At 39.9% G+C, this 21,359-nt stretch overlaps 1 protein-coding gene and 1 long non-coding RNA gene across 5 annotated transcripts in view; one reads left to right on the forward strand and one right to left on the reverse strand.

Annotated features, from left to right (window-relative positions):
• Window positions 1-4,010: 4,010 nt before the first annotated feature.
• On the reverse strand, window positions 4,011-16,157 carry LOC309389396. The gene is made up of 3 exons (XR_014174939.1): window positions 16,040-16,157; window positions 8,943-9,054; window positions 4,011-6,934 (listed from the first exon to the last, which is right to left on the reverse strand). It is a non-coding gene; the product is annotated as an uncharacterized lncRNA (long non-coding RNA).
• RALGPS2 (Ral GEF with PH domain and SH3 binding motif 2) overlaps window positions 14,114-21,359 on the forward strand; it is an 86,889-nt gene continuing 79,643 nt past the window's right edge. The window contains exons 1-2 of one of the 4 annotated variants that reach the window (XM_081947686.1): window positions 16,106-16,335; window positions 19,799-19,907. The gene's annotated coding sequence lies outside the window, so the exon portion shown is untranslated. Of the gene's footprint in view, window positions 15,690-16,105; window positions 16,336-19,798; window positions 19,908-20,635; window positions 20,704-21,359 lie in introns of those variants that run through there. The other 3 variants (XM_081947687.1, XM_081947685.1, XM_081947688.1) reach the window with 3 other exon arrangements.

The following is a 21,359-nucleotide window of genomic DNA, read 5'->3' on the forward strand; positions in this document are numbered from 1 at the left end:
TTTCAGAGTTGCGACCTTTGCAGTATCCCCTTGGTCACATGATCAAACTTCTAATGGTTGGCATATTTATGACGGTTGCTGTGTTCTGAGGTCATGTGATCAGCTTTTGCGACCTGACAAGCAAAGTCAATGGGGAATCCAGATTCACTTAATAATATTACTAACTTAACCTATGCAAAGATTCCCTTAACAACTGTGACAAGAAAAGTTGTAAAATGGACAAACTCATTTAACAACTGTTTCACTTAGCAACATAAATTTTGGGCTCAGTTGTAATTGGAGGTCTACCTGCATATGTCACAGTTCTTTGACATTTGTTCTGGTAGATAACTAAAAAAATTCCAAACCCAATCACAGAATGTTGACGCTAAGGAAGGGCAAGTACAGAATAAAAGATCTGAGAATTATACCCACATCTAGACTAAAATCTGGAAGATTGCAGAACATCACTGGTAGAAGTCCTTCTGTCAGCTTCAAGGCTGTGGCCAATGTCAGAAAATCACAATGGATGAACGAACGCTTCATTCCAGAAAGTTGTGTATCTGATATTGAACCAGGCTGGCAAGGGGGTGGAGACAGATGGAGGAACTAAATTCTTGCTCTGGATTTTCCCTACCCTACTAGTACTTTGTATATAAGCTGCCACATTTATCTGACACACAAAATCTGCTATCTGATATAACTTGTACCAAAGTAATAAAAAATTATCAAAACATAGGAGAAAAAAATAAAATTTTGGTGATAGCTTATATAATTTTTTTAAAAGGAACATAAAACTAATACAAACTAATGTAAAGTAAGAAAAGAAAAAGAAAAAAGAAAAAAGCAAACTAAAAATCAAGAAAGGGAAAAAGTATAATGAAAATAGAAAAGAAAAAAGATATAAAGTACCTTCCAATCTTCCTTACAATTATAAATGTAATTATAAATTTACTTTTTACTCTAGTTACAAAGTAATTCTCTTCTTTCTATAATCTATCCCAAAAGTGTCAAACACAAGGCCCACGGGCCGAATCCAGCCTGCAGGATGCTTAGACCTGGCCCGTGGGGCCACCCTGGAAACAGCGAAGGACCAGCCTGTGGTGCCTCTGCCAGTGAAAACAGAGCTAAGGAATGTCACGATATTAAAAAGTTTGCTAGGCATGAACTGACATTCAAGAGTTAAACTAAGAAAGAGTTATTGCGCAGGTCATATAAGTTCTTATCTGAAAGTGATTTATTGCGCATGCTTCACACATTCCAGAATACATTCCTTTGTTCTTTGTCCGATTGCCAGGGAGCTGGCAACCGGAGCTTTTATTATCAAAATGTAACCATTAGTTAACTTTCTGTTTTATTTTATTATTAAAGTTTGTTTATTAATTAGAATATATTTTTCAAAGACTTTTATTTTATTTTCTTAATATCTCAAAAGATATGCTGAAGGGAATCAGCCCGGTCCATTGATCTCAGATTTCTCCAGGGTGTTTTTTTTCCCCTGACAAGGAAGGTCATGTCCAGTCCTCCTGAGCTGTTTTCACTGGCAGAGGGTTGCAGGAGACTGTCACAGCTGAAAACGGAGCTTAGGAGCCCATTTTCGCTGGCAGAGTGCTCAGGCCACCACAGGTGCCTCGACATGAGTGGCATCGAGTGGGTCACACCCACCCTGGCCACACTCATCCTGGCCCCCGAGGTCAAATACAACTCTGATGTGGCCCTCAATGAAATTGAGTTTGACACCCTGATCTATCCTGTCTAATCATCAAAACCACAAATCGTATGTTCATTATTTCCTCTTTTACATTTTTACACAAAATGTCCATAAGAGGGTTTGGGGTAACAATAAACACAGGAGACTCCTCATCACGAGAGAGCCCTGCTGCGCAAGAGACTCCTCAGCACTGCGGTCCCCTTTGTGTTGCCTCAGGAAGGATGGGAATGGGGAGCAGCAGCAGCCACTGCCACTGGATGAAGAGAGAAGAGTTCAGCTCTCCTGCATAGGAGAGCCCTGTGCAAGGAGAGCCTTGCACAGTGCAGGAAAGCCTTGCACAGTGCAGGAGAGCCTTGCACAGTTCAGGAGAGCTGGAGCTCTCCTCTCTGCATCTGGAGGCAACAGTGATCTGGGAGGGCAGGCGATGCACATGTGCAGCAGCCCCGGGACATCTGCCTGCTGCCTGCTCTCCCGGAACACCACCATCACTGCTGCTGCCCCTCTCAGCCCCAGAGCAGCAGGCTGGATGCCAACCTCGGAAGGCAAGTGGGCATGAGGGACCGCCAGGAAGGCCGTGTGGAAGGCAGGCAAGCATGGCAGGGCTGTGGGGAAGGGAGTACGCTGCTAGTTCCCTTCATGTCCAGATATAGGTGCTGCCTATATCTATATAAGTAAACCTTGTCAAAGAGACTCGAATGCAGTTAAGAGACATGCAATACCTCAAACAATAGACATGAGCTTAAAATATTCAAAAGTGGCCATCTGGTGTTCACAAGATACATGGATTGGGTTGATGACCCCAGTACTTGTAAATCTACGACTACTTGTTTCAATTAGGAAACATCCCAGTTTCCTGATCTAGCAAAAAGCAAAGCTTTTGGAGATTGCTTTCTACAGAAACAGAATACATATCATGCAAGCCAAGAAGCAATTTAGTTGAGTCAAGAAGATCTTGGAGCACCAAAATCACAGTGAACCATTTTACATGAGGACAATCAAGGATGTATACAACAAACAGTGAAAAGATAAATGTCAAAACCAAGCACATTGGTCTTGATTACCATTGTTTATAGGATCTAGCTGAACAAAATATGGTTGTGCTTAAATACTGTGAAACTGATATGATTGGAGAAGATATTATAAATCCATTGCACTAAATACCAAATTTTACCAGGAGGGCATGTCCAAACCAAAATGCAGGGACTTCAGTCCTTCCCCCAAAAGCCATACTTCCCATTCCTTACTTTCCCAGCATTAGCCAACATAAAGTGAAACTCGAACTCTGGCCATTCCAATTCACAAATTATATTTCCTACAAAACTCTGCTCTGTTATATTTGGCTAGACTTAGAGAAATAGTCGGCAGTTCCCTACACAGCATCACAATAGTCTTTTATCTGCATGAGCCATAAGGAGACGAGAGGAAACAAGGAGACAGCACTCCATGATAAATACTTGGAGTCTCATTTGACTTATGGAGTCATGCTCAACAACTGTTCTGACAACTGTCATCAGTGACTGTATTTTCCATTCCTCTCCTGATATTTTTTTGCTCTTGCTATTCCTTCCCCTTGTTTTAGATCTAGACTAAAATTAGGTTGGCATCTGTTTCTTTCCCATCAAGAAAAAATGTATTGTAGCTAAGGTTAGGATTTTGTATCATTTACTAGGAACAAAACACAGGGGATTTTCTCAACGTGTAGAATGGTGGATTAAGTCTGGATCCAACCCCTCAACTCATGATATGTTTCCCACAAGCAAAGTCAATGGGGAAGCCAGCAGGAAGTTGGAAGTTGCTCCCTCTCCCACTGCTTTTTTGCCTGTCCCTGGTCATTCTGTTTCTTTGTTTAGATACTGTATTTTTGGAGTATAAGACGCACCTTCCCCCCCCAAAAGAGGGTGAAAATCTGGGTGCATCTTATACACTGAACACAGCATTTTTGGCCTCCCAAAACCCCGCCCCGTTTGCAAAAATAGACGTGCATAGGCTTTGGGAGGTCTGCAAAGTGCTCCTGGCGGCTACGGAGGGCAGAAATGAGTGAAAAATGGGTCGTTTGTTTCCTGTTTCTCCCCCCCCCCCAACCCCCAGGAGCACTCTACAAGCCTCCCAAAGCATATGCATGCCCTCCCTTTTTTTAAAAAAAAAAAAAGGCCCGTTTTCGTGAAAAACGGGCTGGTTTTTTATCGTTTTTGCCCCCCAGGAGCACTTTGCAGGCCTCTCAAACTCTCTGCATGCCCCATTTTTCACAAAGAAAAAAGAGGCATGCAGAGGGTTTGGGAGGCCTGCAGAGTGCAAAAACTTTTTTTAAAATTTATCTCTTCAAAATCTTGGTGTGTCTTATATTCCAGTGTATCTTATAGTCCAAAAAATACGGTAAGTAAACACTGACTAATATTGAAGTTTGTTCATTATATCAAACAACAATGACTCTGAAGCAAGATCCTGGAACATTATACTGAAAGATGAGAGGGTGCTTTGCAAATAATTTCAGACTTCCGCCGTTCATATGACAGCTTTCAACGCGTGTTTTTCTTTCCCCTGGGAGACAATGGCTGGCATCATTAGCTCCAAATGATGAACAACAAGAAACTGACTAAAATGCCATACTATGTATATTGAATAATGAACCATGTGAGCAAGTTTATTAAGTCTAAAATTCTGTCATTTCCAATCTCCAAACTCTGAGGCTGCTCTTCCCAGTGAGACAAACTACTTTGGATCTTCTACCCCTTTATTGTAAGAAAACAAAGGGAGGCAAAAATGAAGGCAGGGGAGCTCTGGTCAAGAGTAGATCTCGGAGTTAGATGAAAGGAGTCTCTTCTTGCTGTTCCCTCAGAGCTCAGATCAAGATAATTGTGAGACATTATAGGAATAGTTCTGGGGTAATAATAGTGCTAGAAATGCCTGGTTTGCATAGGTCCAATGACTGTCTTTCAGCCCAATCTAATTTTCAGAGTTATTGTAAAGATAACATGGTGGAAGGTCTCCTACCCCACTCCCCCCCACTCCCAATGCACAATCTTGACTCACAGAGGAAAGGCGGGTTATATGTGTTAACAACAACTCATACTTTTTCTGAGACACAAGCAATATGATGATTACTTTGGGAGGGAATAGGAAAGAGAATTCTAAGCACTCTATTAAGCTGTCATCAATGTACTAAAAAGATAAAGGGAAAGTAATTTTAAAGAGATTGCGTACTCAGAAAAGAAATGAATGCCTGGCACACCAGAGATAGCAAAAATAGATGCATTTTACAGTACTGAGTTGTTTCATGTGTATGTGGGCACTTTCAAGTCCTGTGAGGTGCTCCCATACTCATTACTCAGTGTTCAATCAACTTTCTCTGCTCCCAGGAATAGCTGTTTGGGAGATGAAAGCTAGGATGGTATTATAGTTCATGAGTGGAAGCACTGCAAAATCATGATAATTCACGGCTGACATTTTCAGAAGAACAAGCAGTACCCTTCAAAGCCTGCTGCTTGAAAATATTAGCTCAGGATTCCTAGAAATCAAGAGATTCTCACTGATGGGCCCACAGGTTGCCTATGAATGGGTGGCCTGTCTTAGTGCCTTGACATTTACAATAAGCTTCACTTAAATTCATTTGTCCTTTAGAAGGAAAGCTTTTTTTTCCTCTTCAGGCATCATTCTGCAAAAAGCTGAAACTCATTTTTTTTCTCCTTCCACTAGAGGGACCTAGAGCATTTCCTACTTCCTACAATACTACCTATTGTGGTAAACCTGATTTTTTTTTCTCTTCTTTTTTTTTCAAATTAATTGTGCTATTTATTCATTGCTTTTTAGTGAATCCAGAAAACGTTTTATAGCTGAGTGTTTTTGGTGTAGAGATGTTCATTTCCCCAGCATTCAGACAAATTATGGGGCAGGAAAACTATCAGGTACCCTGTAGGTAAATAGGTCCATTGTACTAGTGTGGAGTGGGGAGAAAATGGAGCATGATTCTCAGAATTATGAGCATTTGGGGATAACGCCAGTGACATCACTGGAGATTTATTCAACAAAACAATCCCAGCCTGCTGCTCCTGCAATGCTTTTTTCGAGATGTTGTCTTACTCAAAAGGGCAAGAGTTGCAGCTCTTAAAATAACAAAGCTAAGAGGGTTGTATTTTATAAGATGGGCCTGACAGATAATGCTTTGTTCCATGCTGAGGAGGAGGAAACTGAGAGGGAAATGAGACTGAATTCAGACATTACACTTTTCAAGTGTACAAGGCAGGCACAAAAAGGATTACATACAAATGCATGTGCAACACAACCTACACAACGTACAGATCATGGACCACATGTGGCCCACCAAGCACCCTTGTGTGGTCCACTCACTTTTTAAAAGAATAACCATTCTACTACATCCAAATGTCTCACCTCCAAGGATCCACCATTATTGCCACCGCTGCATCTTTCACAAAGATTGGCTATCAAGCATCTCCAACACTGCTAAGTCCATAACTGCTACTGCACTGTACCGCCAGCTACCAAAGACTTGATTGGTGTTCCAGCAGTCATAGCTCAGCTCTTCTTCTCTGCCAATCCTCCAGAAGCCTCTAGTGTCAACACGTAGGACAGAAATTGCCAGATGCTCTTAACTGTTCAAAGGCCCAAAATGAGCACCAACCAAACAGGGGCTCATATCTTTCTTTTAACCATAGATAGATATGTGTTGTGGCCCAGCAGGAGCCGTTGGAGCTGCCACCAGACTCTGACAGCAAGGGTCCCTATGAGTTGGCTCTGGAGGATGTGGAGGACCCGGGGCAGGGTTCTGACTCTGGGCAGGGATCGGAGAGTCTGGTGAGCCACCAGGAGGCGCCAGAGGCATGGAGCAGCGGTGAGAGCCAAAGGAGGGGGGCTCCTGATGCCATGCCTTGGAGCAGTGGGGAGGAGTCACGGGAAAGTGACTCAGACATCAGCAGGGAGTTCTTAGATGCTCGTTACCGCCACGCCCACAGGCGCAAGGAGCAAGGGGGCAGTTACCGGCGGTAATTGCTCTCAGCTGCTGATAAGTAGACTCCTCTTCAGTCTATAAAAGGATTGATTGTGCAGAAGTCCTTTGCAGAAGTCAACGTAGGAACTATTGGGAAAGTTCTGCCTTGTGAGTTTGGCATGCTGGATAGCTGCTATCGTTCTCTGTGCTGGGGAGTCTTGTCGTGGTGGATTGCTGCCAAGGATCTGTCTGTCTGTCGGTGTAATAAATCCTGTTGAAATAGTTTTGGTCTGGAGTGTATTCTGTGTTGGCGAGGGAAGAAGGGGGGTCAGAACAGATATGGATATAGATATAATTCTTTTTCATATATCAATTATAAAAAAAATCCCAAAACACTTAACTACACTAAGTAAATAGTATTTGCTCCAAAAACAGTTTGAGAATCAACAAGGTGATGAGATGAAAACGTTTTTTACACTTACTGATATTATAGAAGATGTGGGTAAATGTCCCCCTCTAAGGGAGACGACCAATTAAGAAATGGGGAAAATATAAATAAATCAATAAAATCTATTGTTAAAATCTTGGGCCACAATGCAAAATTTTAAACGGGATTCCTCCTCCCTTGCAATGATATCTTGCTGACTGCAACATAAAACTAATCATTATAGATCTATTGATGAAAATGTTATAATAGTATGGAGGGAGGGACCACCAAAGCAATTGGAATGAAATGGCCATTGGGAAACTCATAGCCTAGACCAAGGTTTGTCAATCCCCAGGACGCAGCCCAGTACTGGACCTTGGCCTGTTCTGAACTGGGCTGTGGAAGAGGTTGGTGTACACATGCTTACACAGCTGCATTTGTTGTCAGACTTGCAGTCATATTCCTTTCTGGATCTTTGATCTGCCACAGTCTCTCTTATTTTACTATGCTGTTTTATTAGTGGGGAATTGGGAGGGGGAATAGTAAGGAGTAGAATGTGATGTTGTCAAAATAAAATTCCTTTCCAGAAGCCAAGGTCATCCTTTGTCTTTCCACCTCTGCACCTGACTGGAACTGGATGAGTGGAACTGCCAGCATGGCAGTGGAAGATTGGACCATGTGATGGACTTGTGGGTGTGGGGCCAAGATCATGAACTTCCAACTGGGTGGGAAAACCCGGGAAGCTTTCCGATTCGGGTTTTCACAGGTGTGCCAACATGACTCTCTTAATAAATTGGAACTTTGAGCAATACTTTGCTTTGGACTCTGATTTAATTTTGGATGTTATTTGGAATGCTGACACTTGTGCTAGCAACGGGTGAGTATGCACGAAGCTACATTTGTGCAAATAGAGCTGCACGCACCCACCGCTCGCACAGAACTATCCCCTCCCCCAATCCACCAGCAGAAAAAGTTGGGGAATGCTGGCCTAGACCATATTGAAGCAATATTTCTAATCCTTGAATAACAAAAAATACATCATTTTTAATCAGATAAGATTTGCCTGCTGTTTTACTGCTGTGGGACTGATAAATCAAATAGAAAGACATTCAACTTTTCAACTCTGGTCATTTTAGATTTTTTTTTATCTGAATAAATAACAGTCATGCCTGAACATGTCTTCTGTAACAATGAAGCCAGTAATAACTTCAAGATAGTACAATTGTGAGAGCAGCAAAATAAATCCCAAGCAGTAAAATGGTTAAGAGAAGAAAACTTGTTTTCCTTGAAATATTCCATGGACCACACATTACACAGCAGTGCTTTATAATTCTCGATTTACAACACTTCATTTAGTGACTGTTCAAAGTTACAACAGCATTGAAAAAAGTGACTTATAATCATTTTTACACTTATGACTTCCAGCATCTCCCTGGTCATGTGATCAAAATTCAGATGCTTGCCAACTGACTCATATTTATGACAGTTGTAGTGTCCTGGAGTCCTATAATAACCTTTTGTGACCTTCTGAAGAGCAAAGTCAATGGGGAAGCCAGATTCACTTAACAACTGTATTACTAACATAACAATTGTAGTGATTCACTTAACAACTGTGGCAAGAAAGGTCATAAATTGGGCAAAATTCACTTAACTAATGTTTCACTTAAACATTTAGTGAACAGAAATTTTGAACTCAATTTTGGTTGTACGTTGAGGACTACCTGTTGTAAGGATGAGGGTAGAACTACCTAGTTTGCATGCAAAACTTTCCCAAGAACTATACATGAAGCTCAACCCAGATAATGCCACGGAATGGTAGTGGAAGAAGTAAAACAAAATATTCACTCCAAAAAAGTTGGTATTGGCTAAAAGAGTTTACTTACTCTGGGAATGGATGCATTCTCCGTAAAAGTTCACTTTCATAGTCTGTATGAACTTTGAGATTTGCACATTTCCTTGAAATTCCACAAATATCCTTGAACTTTTAGGTGGTTCCTATGGCATGAAACAAGTTATTAGTGGTATACCAGCTCTATTTCCTCCAGAACTGAAAATCCTGGGACAGGATAACAATACTTTGAGAGCTGCTGGGGAAATTATTCTAATGGCTTTTCTGAACACCATGTGGAACTTCAGTTAGCACTGTCTTTGTTACCCCAGCAATTTTAAGATGTGTGGACTTCAATTTCTAATTCATACTTCTTAAAGTTTCCAAGAATGGGAAACAGTGAGTTTAGCTGAAATTGCAATGGTAAGATTACATTAGTTTCTTTAAAAAGCTACGTTGGTTTCTGGTCCATTTCCAAGCATAATTAAAAGATGCTCTAAGGCAGGGGTGGCGAACACGCGGCTCGCGAGCCGCATGCGGCTCGCAGCCAAAATAAATGAGGCTCTTTGCCTCTTACCATTATTTAGTATACTGTGGCTCGGATCGCGCGCTAAACCCGGAAGTACGGTCGACGCTTGCCTGCACTCCACCAGCTCTGAGCTGGTCGTTGCGTCGACCGTACTTCCAGGTTTATCTCAACAGCGCCCTCTGCTGTTGAGATAAACCAAAAAAATAATGCTTCAAAGTCTAGCACAGTTGCTGCAGGATTCCGGTGAGGTTCTAATGATTGCTCAAATTAATAATAATGGTTGCATATTGAAGCTCTGGGTTCAGGAGCAGCAGAGTTTTAAATAGGAGAAAACATTTAATTGAATTTCCATGGTTAGTATATTTCCCAAAATTCTACGAGTGTTTTTCTCACAGCCTGTAATTGTAATAGATATCAAAGATAATCCAAACTCATATATATATTATAATACATATATTAGGTTAAAGGAAGATAATATTAGGACCAGGATTTACCCATGTATAGGTTGTACTCGATTTACAATCACAATCTCGTCACTGAGCAAAGCAGTCATTAAGCGAGATATGTGACTGCTTTGTTTAATGACTGCAAGTGTGGCATTCCTGGTTGTGGTCATCAAGTAATCTTGTAGGTTGTTAGGTGGACAGAGATTCCACTTATTTATGGATTTAAAAGTTATACAGCAGCTCTAATGGGTTTATAAAAATTTATAACAAAAAACACCTGACTGAGCATGTTATATTATGTGTTTAATATATTATTGTTAAAATTATATGCTTTTGTGTGAGTGTTTGTCTGTTTTGGCAGGTCACTGCGTGGTGTGGCTCTCTGACTCTCACAGTTTAAAATTTTGGCTCTTTTTGTCGAACTTGTTCGCCACCCCTGCTCTAAGGATTACAATTGCAACTCCAAGGGTGGAGCTCAATTATTCAAAAGTAATACAGGAAGTTTAAGCATTGGCATTGATTTTTAAAGCTGTAAATAACTTAGATGCACCTGTTTTATGAGTCATTGCCCATGGATTAAGACTGAATAAGATCTTTCTCAGAAACTATTCTCCAGGCTTTATTGCTATAGATTTTCATTTGTGCTATCATAACACTGGAGTTCTCACTTTGCCGATTAGTATACTAGTTTTAAATCTGCATTGTTGGCTTTGAGCTAATGTGTCATATGCAAGCTGCAGTTATAAGTTCTTATATTCGGTTCTGAATTGTAGGCAGCTTTTGAAAATGTCCTATTTATTTTCTCATTAATATATTCTAATAGAGTCATAGTGGCACAGTGGTTAGAATGCAGTACTGCAGGCTACGTCTGCTGACTGTCAGCTGCCTGCAATTTGGCAGTTCAAATCTCACTAGGCTCAGGGTTGACTCAGCCTTTCATCCTCCTGAAGTCAGTAATATGAGGACAGATTGTTGGGGGCAATATGCTGACTCTGTAAACTGCTTAGAGAGGGCTGTAAAGTTTAATTTAGTTTAGTTTATTGTCATTGCACATGGTATAACGAAATTAAATGCCATCTTCCGTGTACATTATAACTATAAAAATAAAAACACATACTTCCTTTACTTTCTATATAATTGAAATTGAAAACCCGATATTGCACTATATCATAGAATTCAATATGGTTACTGCCCTGGGATAGCAGCTGTTTTTCAGCTTATTTGTCCTTGTTTTTATTATCCTGTACCATCTACCAGATGGTAATAGTTCAAAAAAAGGGTGCTCAGGATAAGATGGATCTTTAAGAATGTTTTGAACTTTCTTAAGGCAGTGTGAGATCTAAAGCTCTTCCAAAGAGGGGAGAGGGCAACCAATGAGCCTCTGGGCAATGATGTTGACCCTCTGGAGTGCTGTCCTATCTGCCCCTGTGCAATTGGCAAACCATACACAAATGCAGTAAGTTAAAATACTCTCTATAGAGTAGAGTGATAGAGTAGAGTAGAGTGCAGTGATAGGTCACCAGCAGTTTTTCATTCAATTGTTGTTTCCTGAGAAGTATCTCTGCTGGGCCCTTTTGACCAGTGCGCCAATGCAAGTGCCCCAGGTCAGGTTCTCTTTTATGATAACACCCAGAAACCTAAAACTGGCCACTTGCTCCACTCAGTCTCCATTGACAAGCAAGGACTGGATGTCTGATCTATTCCTTCTGTAGTCCACTGTAAGCTCCTTGATCTTATTGGTGTTAAGGACCAAGATAAAGGACTGCAAAGCGGTATAGAAGTCTAAATGCTATTGCTAACATTAAATGTATTAGATGCCATTATCCAGCATCTTTATTTTTTGAATATAATCTATCTGCTCTCTAGGTATAATTTGGGAATGTATTTTATTACATGTATACTAAGCTACAACAAATATCTTATAATCAAATTTCAACAAAGAAACGATCTATATGATTGAGATTTCTTCAGTTCATTCCCTTTTTTAAAGCATAAAGTTACGTATGCATTTTCTAAATTTTTCTGACATTTGGCTGTAAGTCCATCTGCATCTGGCACCTTTCTGTTTTAAGTCTCTTTATCACTTGTTTAATTGCTTGAATTGAAGTGTTTTCTAGTGAATTCTTTTAACTCTTTAATGCATGCTTTCAATTTTTTTCTTGTTCATTTTATGCTTAGAATTCTTGGGGAAAATCTATTTTTCTATTATTTCCATCTTCTATATAACAATTTATTTGATTTATCAATCTTATCATCCTTTTCTTGTTCTCTTTTCTGTTCTTTTCAGATTTAATGCACCAAAAGTTTTCCCAATTTCTTTGAATCTTCAAAATGGCTTTATCATCATCTTTATTTGGAGAATAACAGGATGCCAATGTTAAAACTTTACCTTTATTTCTTAGTATCAGTAATAAAACTCTTCTTTATTGTTTAATTGTTCCATTACTTTCCAGGTAATAACTACTATTCTATTTTTCTTTGCTTTTCCTGATGCCATATATTCCTTACCTCCCCCCACCCCCCATTTAACACATCAACATAGTATTGCTTTACATACATTTGTTGTAAGAAAGCATCAGATTTATGTATTTGGAGTTGTTAAAATCTTTCATTAGGCAGATTGGGTACATTTACATTTAATGTGATTGCTGTTATCCATTTTGGTTTCAATTTAATGATTCAGCTATATCAAGTTTCCCCTTCTTCATAACTGATATCCTTCCCAATGCCAAGATCTTTGTTAAGATCTTTTTGCCTAGCACTGAAGATCTTACCTAGTCTGGTAACAAAGAATCTGCAAGCTAACAACCAACCTCAGATAGCATCAAGGAATCGACAGCTCAACTCTGAGCTCCATATATTCTCTTCTATTGGATATGGATCTAGAACGTATTGGATAAGTCCTGGACAGTTAGTCTTTCATATAAATGGAAGCCTCTGTACCTTCCTATAGATTGTAATTGCAGATTGAATCTGGAAACTTTCCACCTGTAGGACTTGGAAAACTATTTCTGGAAGGTTTTCTGTTTTAGTAATCAGAAAATTGGGTTTCTATAATTTTTAAAGACTCTTAATCCCCACCCTGGGAATTGCAGAAATTGAAAAGATTTTACATGATTTTACATGACAAAGTTGGGATTTTTTAAAACCAACACCTTAGATTTAAAATTCTGCACGATGAAAACAATTTACCTACCAAAAGACTATTTCACAAGCAAAGAGAAAACATTTATTAACCATAGCCCAAAATGAATATCTTAATTGCAGCATGTTGTTTCCGTGATTATAAAGATGGCAAACTGAACAAAACGGCCACGTTTTTAAAAATGTAATGTTTTTTCATGTAACCTCTAACACCACAAAAGCTGTGTTTTAAAGTTTTTCATGGTTAACATAAAAGAAGATTACAGTAGGTCCTTGGGGAAAATGAGTCATAATTTTTGTTTACCCCTTTTAACCAAAGGTTTTTTTGGGGGTTTTATATAACCTTCAAATGAAAAAATTATAGTCCAAGATCCAATACAATTAAAAACTAGCACAATATTTTTTTTACATTGCAACAAATTCCTAAAACAATTAATAGCTAACAATTAATAGTATGAGGAAGGAACTATATTAGGCAATAAAAGAATTAAAACTATTTAAAATCACTGTAGAACTTTCAATAATAATTTTCAATAATAATACGATTATTTTATGTTCAGAGAGGGAAATTGTAGGAAAATTTTTAAGGTTTCAATTTTAGATCCTAATTCCTGTTTTTGTTTTTAAATAAGCCTCACTGCAAACTCAACTACAAGCTGTGAGATGTCTGGAATCTTCAGTCATTCCAATAAGGTGCTAAGAAGATAAGTATTAACTGTAAGCGTGGAAACTACAGTAGCTACAGAGGATTAACAATAAGCATCTCGGAGCTGTTCACACTAGCTCTGGGAATTCAAGGTTTTTACGTATCAGTTTAGCTACAGAATCATAGGGATGTTGTTTAAAGGTAAAGCTTGGTTGTTTATGGGATCAGTGAATGAAACATTTTCTTCAGCATTATGTATTTTAATATGCATGTAAATTAACTCAATCAGTAAGGTTAGCCTGATCAATCACATTGGCTGTAAGAGCTTATTGCTTAAAATAATTCAATCATTTATAACTTTATATCAAGGAAGATTTTCCGTTCTCTGAAAAATGATAAATACTGTATCCATCCTCTTAAAGACATATAAAATCTAAAATGTATTTTCCTACTGGTGTTTTCTGCTATTCATTGTATTTTACAAATTTAATTGTGATCAAATCCAATATAAATGACATGAGAATTACAAACCAAGCAACTATAGTTCATGTTCTTTACGTGAGTTTACATTCAGTATTTTGCAAACCCTGAAAGCTAAGTCAAAGTCAAGTGGTATCAAACATAGCTATACATTATATCTGAATTTTATGTTAAAGTTGAATTAATTCAGCTGCTGGGCGGAGAGATTAAAAACAAAAGAAAGTTGAAAGAAAACAGATTAAAGAACAGCACAGAACAATATATAGAAGAAAGACACAAAATACTCAAAAGCTGAGGATAAACATACTCTTTGGTTCTAATTATGTCCTTCAGCTATCCAATAAATATACTTCTAATTCTGTCCTTTGCATAAGGCTTAAAGCCATCTAAAATTAATATTTATATGGTTATTGCAGAATAAACATTCATGAGTTAGGTTATATAAGATTTATTGATTAATTTTGGGGGCGTTTTTGAACTTACTAAAGCAGGACTTTTAACAACCAACCATAGTTAGAAGGAAATGAAAAAGAACAGGTGTTTTCCACAGTAGCTGATTAATTACTATCAAGGATTAAAGTGCATAGGAAAACATATGGTAAGGATTTAAACAAGAGGACAGATGTATTTGTATCAGGAACTTAGATAAACCTCTAGAATTTAGGGAGTAGGCAGAATAATTACTCTATTTGAATGGTGATCCAGTGCAATTGGCAAGGGCTTATGGCTTTATAATTACATAATAAATTATTATATGCAGTACTATTTTCTCTTTAACTATAGCCATTATTTAAAAGTTAAGTCTAATATATTTTTCCAACATATCTGGCAACAGCTATTTTCTTCTGCAAGATAGCAACAATTTGCATGTCCCATATTTCTAGAAAAAAAATTAATACCGTAAATCAAGAATTTTAGACAGCGATGTACTTTGAGAGGTTTATATCCCACCTTTCGTTTAGGAATGCATTTTATTGCTTTCTCATCCCCTAACAACTGCCCTGCAAGGTACTTAAGGCTGAGAAAGAATATAGTCTCAAAGACGCCCAGTTTAGCTTCCAAGGGACAGAGTGGATTTGGGAGGGGGTGGGTGTCCCAGGTTCTTCAGGGCCAGGTGAAGGAAGGCCACACAACGCGGGACTTTGTAGCGTTGTGGTACTGGATAAGCAAGTCAAGCACTTCAGCCCCTGGCTTTCAGCGTTCAGAAACTCCGTGTACTTGAATAAAATACAGCGCAAAATACTCCGACATTCGACGCAGTGGGACGTTTTTTTAACCTTCCTCTCCATTTAAAGTACGTTTTACATACGGCGAAGGTCCGCGAAGCGAAGGCTTTTTGGCTTAAAAGTGTGCCTCCCCGCAGTACATTATCTGGGAAATGCCCCTTCTGTGAAAGGGACCTGGCTTTTGCATTGGCCACGGCGCCTTTGGAGACTTTCACACAGCACGTGCGCATCCGTTTGCCACCTCCTCGCCCCCGGCGCCACCCGAGGAGACTAAATGGCAAGAAGCGAGGGGAGCCGATTCCAACGGAATTCCTCGAAGACAGACAAAATGGTACTGGGACCGGGGGGTGGGGGGAAGCCGTTCTCTGTCATTTGAAGATAACGCTAGGCAGCCAGTCAGACCGTGTTGGGGGAAACAACGGCCGCTTTCACGCGGCTATTCCCCCTGCCAAGGGGGGGGGGGGCATTTTCCCTTCGATCGGGACCGACTCTAGCAGAACCGCCTGACTTTGCCGTTACCCACGTTCAGACCATCCGGGGGGGGGAATTAAGGGCGGGGGTGGGAAGCAACGCGGAGGGAAGACGGAGGTCTCAAGGACGGCCAATCCAGCCCTCCCCCCGCAATGCGGTCAAAGGTTCTCACTTGCTCTCTCCTCCGATATTAGGCCTATCTAGACTCACATTGGCGCTCAGCGGTCGGCGCCTGCGCTCTTTTTTTTTTCCCAGCAAGCCGAATTCCAGGAGAGGGGAATGGTGAGCGCATGCGCCCTTCTTGCCTTCCCTCCCCTGCCGTCCTGAGCGGCGAGCGTGTGTGGAGGGAGAGATTCCTCTCCTCCCTCCGCTAAGCGGCTCCCGGTGCTGAATGAGAGCAGCCGAAGCGGCGGAGGAAAGTCGGGAGCCGGGCGGCGATTGGCCCAGCCGTTGCTGCCTTTTGCTGCCTCTTCTCCGGCACCCGCTCGCCCTTCCCTCCTCGACAGGTGAGCGAAGGAACTGCGGGCAAGAGGTGGGGGCTTTGGTGGGTGGTCGATAGTCTGCTTTTGCCGGCTGGGCGAGAAGCTCCGCAAGGCCCCTCGGCGCTGCCCGAGGAAGGCTGAGGCGCCGCTCGGTGCTCCTCTTTCTTCCCCGCCCGGCCCGGGCTTTACACTTCTCCAGCCGGCATGTTTCGGCTCGTCTGCCGGGCTAGGCGGGGGGTCGGTAGGAAAGAGGGCGCCTCTCTCAGCCGCCCCCGACGCCGTTCCCGGCAGCCCAGACGCGGCTCCTCCGTTTGACGCCTTCCAGACCAAGGAGTGCCAGCTTTCATACCGTGGAGCGGGGGGGGGTTTAATCTTCAGAAACGCTTTTAGGGCCGTTGAGTTTTCAAGCTTGACGTGAACTCTGTTGAGTTGTAGAAGATGAGACCTCGGGTCCAGACCGCAACGGAAAGCCTCGATTTTATCCTGAGGCATGCAACAAGCCTTTCTTTATGCTGATAGTGTTTAAAAAAAGCCAGACGCTTCTCTGATATATTTTCACTTAAGGTTACCAGCGATACAGTGCATTCCTAATGTATGCTCTCTCCTGTGTGACACACCTATTTCTGTCTCTTGCACCTGTGACTGTTTGGGACGTGTGTTGTGTTTAAAGCACAATTTCTGCTTCGTGATTTTCTCGGACACAGCCTGTCCACATACTTCACCGGCTTGTTTTTCTCCCTCTTTACTGCTACTACTAGAACTGCCCCATTAGATGTTGCCACAGAAGTGGAGTAGTCTGCTATTTACATGTAAAAATGTAAATATATTAATTCACAATCCTTTACATAGTACATGTCTTGAAGGGTTAACATAGGATCTTGGTTTTGTAAGCTTGAGATAACTTGCAACCTTTTAATTAGTATGGGTCTTACATCACCTGATATTTCAGGCGGTTCTGCTGATGTTTTTATTTTCCACCCTCCTCATCATATTATGAGCCAAAATTTCTATTAGGGCTAGAAACCTCATCTATTATGTCCAGAGAAGGGAAGCTTCTAATTTTACTTCCAATCTCCAATCTTCCAATCAGAGGTTGGTTTTGTCCCACAGACTATTGTGTATTTAATCTTCATTGGGTATTATTGAGATATTCTAATTTCATAAATATACACAACTTCTTGTTCCATAAACAAGCCACCCTTGTTGCCTTAATGCAATAAACAGAACAAACTAACCCCAATTTGTCCTACTTAGAGTATGCAATTTGTCTTGGTTCAAATAGCACATTAAATGCTTCATGACTTATTGAGAGTTGCGCTTCCAAAGTGAGAAGAGACTTTTATCATTTTTTTAATGTGCTGTATATAATTGTTTTGTTTTCCACACATCCTCTTAGACCTCTCTCCATCTTCAACCCTTTTGCAAAGTAAAAAAATAAAATACTGTAGTTTGTTTGGCCTCCAGTAGATGGTGACCTGAGATTGAGATTATACATTGAGGAAGCAAGAGTTCCTCAATGCTGAGAAAAGAGACAACAGAAAAAAGATTGGGAAAAGGGGGACAAGGATAACTCTTGTAATAGGAGAAAATATGTGGAATGGTTTAAAACAAGAAAATGGGGAGAGGTAAAGCAATTTGAATCTATAGTGAGAAGAAATCCAGAATGGATAGGAAGGAGAGAAAATATCATTTTGGATATAATGAAAAAGTAGGAACCAACTGAAAAATCCGAGAATAAAAAATATGGAAAGTCAGGAAAAGGGAAGAAATACACAAAAGATACAAGAGTGGAAAATTCCGCAAGAAACATCAAAGTACTAGGTAGGCAATGAAAAAAATAGAGCTGCAGATGGGAGGGGAAATTAGGATTCCTGAAGGAAAATACTCTGAAAACCAAGGGAAAAGTGAAGCAGTAGGCAGAGGAGAGGTACATATTTAGAGGAAGGCTTTTGGGGAAACACAGTGGTGTAGCAGTCTGAGTATAGCTAGAGACTTAACTTGGCCTAGTATGCTATGAGAACCCAATTATAGAGTAACTATTGTGTTTATTCATACCAGAATTGTAAAGTATTTATTGTGCTACCTAGTAGTTAATGTTATTAAAATGTTTAGATCAAATCATGGTTAGTTTTATGTTTTTTTTAAAAATATTTTAACCAAAGTCTAAGGTCATGGAAACTGCCAGTATTTCTAAGTGCTTCTTTTGCCTTTTAAATGAGAGCCAAATGTTCTCCCACTCCAAAGACATAGTGTATTGTAAATGTTGGTAGTTGCTGATGTTTTATAGTCAGTTGTAATTCATTGATACCCTAGCAGATGCAAGAGGCAGACTTCCAGAGAATATTGTGGCAAGATTGGGAAGTCAAAAAACATTATGGAAGAAGGCAGTGCATAGGCCATAATATTACTAGGAATTGTGATTTATCTTTTTTAACAAACTTGATGATCCCAAAGAGTTATATGAAACAAGAGAATGTTTAGTGTGCCTAGATTCCTTTAGTGTTATTTTTGAGTTGCTTTTTACTACCCTATTTTTCGGAGGATAAGACGCACCTTTTTTCCTCAAAAAAGGGGCTGAAACTGTGGGTGCGTCTTATACATCGAGTACAGCATTTTTTGCCTCCCGAAGCCCTGCCCCTTCACCAAAATGGCCGTGCATAGCCTTATGAAGGCTTTTAGAGAGCTCCTGGGGGCTGGGGAGGGCAGAAATTAGCAAAAAATGGCCTGCTTTTTGCTCGTTTTTGCCCCTCCCCCAGGAGCACTCTGCAAGCCCCTCCAAGGCTATTCATGCCTTTTTAAAAAAAAAACAGGCCTGTTTTCACGAAAAACAGGCCGTTTTGGGGAGGTTTGCAGAATGCAAAAACCTTTTTTTCCCCTTTTGGAAAGCTCTTTAACTGATTGATGAGAATTACATTGATCAAATGCTGTGCCAGCAGAAACAAAGTCTTAGGTGCTGCAGATTGTCAGCGATTTCCTTCTCCAGCACATGGATAAATACACCTGGAAACATCTACCTACCCACCTACTCTCTCTCTCTCTTTCCCTACCTTCCTACTGTATTTCTCTCTCTCTATCTCATCTACCTACCTACCTACACACTCACGCTCTATCCCTACCTACCTACCTACTCTCTCTCCCTCTCTCTCCCTCTATGTACCTACCTACCTACCTACCCACTCTCTCTCTCCCTACCTACCTACTGTATTTCTCTATCTCCCTCTCTATCCATCTACCTACCTACTTTTTTTTAAATTTGCTCTTCAAAACCTTAGTGCGTCTTATACTCCAGTGCATTTTATACTCCGAAAAATGCGGGTATAATTCCAGGGCATTGTATATAGTAATTTGTATAGAGGGTTGTTGTAGGGAAAATAGAAGCAAAGAGTATTAGGTATGTTTGTTGTCTGAATTATTTAGAAAAATAATAAAGATGAGAAACAAAACAATAGAAAAATTTAAACCTTCCCCTGATCTTGTTTTATTTTAGTGTGCAGAAAGGAACCTGAAGAAGAATTAATCTGTTGTAATTTGCCAGAGTTTTCCTTAAAGGGGGTGAAGTGATTCTGTTAATTTCTGCAATTTGGTGAATAAATCAGGTAGGTGTCAAATGCCAGGGAAATCAGGAAATTCAGGCAGTTCAAATGAGTACAAAGATTTATTGCAAGCTTAAACTCTCTACAAAAATCTGACCAACTAATGGTCAAGGGCCGAAGATTAAAAGCAGAAGATTAAAAAAAGCATTCAAGGTAGGTAGGCTTAGATTTCTGGCAGGAGCGCAGGGACTGAGTCCCTCAGACTCAGCCTGGTCATCTCCTGCAATAGCAGAGGTGGATTTCTCCTGGTTCACCGCAGATCGGGTGAACCAGTAGTAGCGGAGGCAAGAGGCTCTGCCCACAGCTCAGACGCTTCTGTGCATGCGCAGAAGTGGCGCACGAGCGCATGCATGAACGATCCAGTAGTTGAAACTACTAATTGAAACCCACCACTGTGCAATAGGATTTGGGAAGGAAAGTTATGACATATTTGATGTTAGAGGTCAGAGCACCAAGGATCCCTATTTCAACCCTGAGATACAAATATTCTCCTTTATTGATACTTGATATCAGTTGCCCTGAATGGATGTAATGCTATTTGTCCACAAAATACTCTTTCAATAAAATATCAGCATTTTATCACCAAAGAGAAAGAATACTCATCCTTAAAGAAGCAATTTATTACGCATTTTATATACATTCCATTCCATGATTGGCCTATAAAGTTCTTTATACTCTCTAAGCTTGATTCTTTGCTTACATAGATGATGTTACCAGTAGATAATGAAAACATCTACAAGCAAACAACCAAACTTGGAGAGCACCAAGAATTTCACATTTATATTAATGCAAAATAATGGTGAGCTCCCCTTCACTAGAATTCAGTTTTTTTCTTTAATTTGTATTCCTTCCTTGAACAGTTGTACTTATTGGATAACTAACACCTGACTTTTCTAGACATTGTAATTGTATTTTTTTGTAAATTCAACCCAAACGAGTCAGCAAAAAGGGATTATCAAAATTATAAAGTACTTGTTTGGAAAGCAACCTATCTTGGATATAACATACTAATTGTGTTCTCAATTTTTGCTCATTATTTTCTATTCTCTTTCAAATTTCTGCCTAATATTTTTCAGGCACATTTTAATTTCCCTATAGTTTTTTTTTTTACTTTCATTTTTACTAACTTTCCCTTAGTGTAGGAGAAAAGTAACATTTTTCAGATTTCAAAAAGAATTGCATGCAGTCTTCATGCACATATTAAACAATCACCAAGCAAATCCTGTTCACATATTAGCATATCTCCAGTTTTACTATCTACATTTGTCACTGTTTCATTTTTAACATTTTTACTATATATAATGTTACTAGTGTTTATTGTTTGTCAATTCTATTTTCCTAATGTGTTAATTTTTCCTGGTTTATATTGCAGTTTTGCTGTTCTTTGGTCTTTGATAATTTAACAAACATTTTCACAGCATTTAGGTCTTTTCATTTTTTTCTTTGAAACTAGTA

Source organism: Natrix helvetica (assembly GCF_964273705.1).
Source record: "Natrix helvetica genome assembly, chromosome: 3".
Classification (NCBI taxonomy): domain Eukaryota; kingdom Metazoa; phylum Chordata; class Lepidosauria; order Squamata; family Natricidae; genus Natrix; species Natrix helvetica.